The sequence below is a fragment of the Puntigrus tetrazona genome, unplaced genomic scaffold (genome assembly GCF_018831695.1).
Source record: "Puntigrus tetrazona isolate hp1 unplaced genomic scaffold, ASM1883169v1 S000000176, whole genome shotgun sequence".
In the NCBI taxonomy this organism is placed as follows: Eukaryota; Metazoa; Chordata; class Actinopteri; order Cypriniformes; family Cyprinidae; genus Puntigrus; species Puntigrus tetrazona.
The window spans coordinates 40001-42500 of NW_025047847.1; the positions used below are offsets into that span (position 1 = coordinate 40001).

The 2500-nt window shown below is 31.3% G+C and overlaps 1 long non-coding RNA gene across 3 annotated transcripts in view; it reads left to right on the top strand.

The window, feature by feature from the left end:
* The window catches only part of LOC122333115, a 12884-nt gene extending 11979 nt beyond the window's left edge, over positions 1-905 (top strand). For 2 of the 3 annotated variants that reach the window (XR_006248585.1, XR_006248587.1), the window contains exon 3: positions 1-259. This exon is cut by the window's left edge and continues 210 nt beyond it. This is a non-coding gene — a long non-coding RNA (uncharacterized LOC122333115). Of the gene's footprint in view, positions 260-824 lie in introns of those variants that run through there. The other variant, XR_006248586.1, reaches the window with a different exon arrangement.
* The last annotated feature ends 1595 nt before the right edge of the window (positions 906-2500 follow it).

A 2500-nucleotide genomic window follows, 5' to 3' on the forward strand; every position in this document is an offset into this window, starting at 1 on the left:
GTTTGTTGACGCCTCTGCTCGCCGTAACTGCTTTTATTTGTTTGAAAATACAGTAAAATGCGTAACATTGTTCAATATTATAGCAATTTAAAATCTGTGTGAATGTAACTTCATTTATTTTTGTATTTTCAAACAGCTCCTACAGAAATCGTTTTAATATTAAATGTCAAACTGTAATATTTACATTGCAATAGTAATTATTAAACTGCAATATTAATTCTAGGGCTGTCGAATGATTGAAATAAAAAAAAAAATTGGACGTGATGCATGCGTGTGTGCTATGTATATTTATTATGTATATTTATTAAATGCACAAACGTGCGTATTAAATATATTTATTTTTAACAGAAATTATATGAACATAAACATAGGCATGAAAATATTTTCAAAACATAGTTTGCATATGTATTTATATATACATAATAAATATACACAGCACACACATATATATTATGTAAACAAATACTTTTATTTTGTGTAAAATTAAACATAATCATTTGACAGCACTAATTAAATTTTTATTATTATTGGAGACACTCTCATTCACTCATTTATTTGTTAGTTTTTTAATTCTTTATAATTAACATTTTATTTATTTATTAATATTATTTATTTCTAATAATAATCATTTTAAATTTACTTTTGTTTAAATGAATCAATAATAAAATAATTTATAAATTATAAAAATAATGAATATTATATAAAATAAATGAAAATACGCTCAATAATAAATAAAAAATAAAATATGGTTAATTTATTCTGTATGTTGATGTTAATAAATAATATTAAAATAATAATGAGAATACTTTTGTGCATTTATTTAGTTCTTTTTTTAGACTAGATCACATGCAGATTTAAAGAAGCACTGACTGAAGAGTGTTCAGGGTTAACCTGAAAACACACCCAGATCACAACAACAGACCAGATTCACCAGCTTCATCATCTTCATCATCATCATCATCACCTTAGTCATCTTCACCACCTTCACCATCTTCATCATCTTCAATATCTTCAATATCTTCATCACCTTCATCACCTTCATCTTCACCACCTTCACCACCTTCATCATCTTCGTCATCTTCGTCACCTTCATCATCTTCAATATCTTCATCACCTTTGTCACCTTCATCTTCATCACCTTCACCACCTTCATCACCTTCATCTTCACCACCTTCATCACCTTCATCATCTTCAATATCTTCAATATCTTCATCACCTTCATCACCTTTGTCACCTTCATCTTCATCACCTTCATCACCTTCATCTTCACCACCTTCACCACCTTCATCATCTTCGTCATCTTCATCATCTTTGTCACCTTCACCACCTTCATCATCATCTTTGTCATCTTCGTCACCTTCACCACCTTCGTCGTCTTCATTACTTACCTCACCTTCATCATCTTCATCATCTTCATCACCTTCGTCACCGTCATCTTCATCACCTTCATTGTCTTCATCATCTTCATCATCATCACCATCATCTTCATCCTCATCACCTCCGTCATCTTCATCACCTTCATCAGCTTCACCATCATCATCTTCATCCTCATCACCTCCGTCATCTTCATCACCTTCATCATGGGGAAGCTGGTGAGAGGGTTTATGTAAAGTGTTCAGAGTCCTGTAGTCCTCGACCCAAAGCGCATGTTTTTCTGATCGTCTCTCTGCAGTGGAGGTCTGTGGTTCTCCTCAAACATCTCTGCGCTTTATTCACACCGAGCCAGAGCTACAGCGTTTCTGTTTGGAGAAATATTGTTATGCTTCTGGCGTGTTTGTAATAATATCACTGAGGAGGTCTGAAATCTGGATGAGATCAGGCTCTGAATCACTGAGTGTTTTCAGACCGAAAGGCCTTGATCAATGCTATGAATGCACTAGAATATACACAGCATAGACTGTTTCTATAGCATCAATTGCGATTAACAGCATCCAAAATAAACGCTTTTGTTAGCATTATAAATTGTGTATATTTATTATCTCTATATAAACGCACACGTATGCATATTTATATTTAAGAAAAAAACATTATCTTTTTATATTAATAGAATTATTTTTATATGCACGTGTTTGTCTTTATATATGCATAACACACACACCTATATGATGAAGACAAAATCTTTTATTCATCACGAGTAATCTTTTGACAGCACTAATACACACATGCATACATATATGTGTGTGTGAATGTAAGTATACCAAAAAAACTAATTTATTGAAACGATATGCAGTATGCATTTGATTTATAGAATTATTTTTCTAGTAACGCTCAACCTTGAAACATTTCAGCTGAAAATGTTCTTTGCGAGAACTTTATTTTTTGCTTAAATTCAATAGATGTAAATGTAAATAAATTTAAAAGGGAAATGGAAATATATAGTTATGCAAAAGTAACAGAAATTAATATAAAAAATAAAAATAGATTATTAAAAAGATGCTAGTGGCCTTTATTGTAAAAATATGTATACATACACGCACATGCACACATATATTGTGACGAG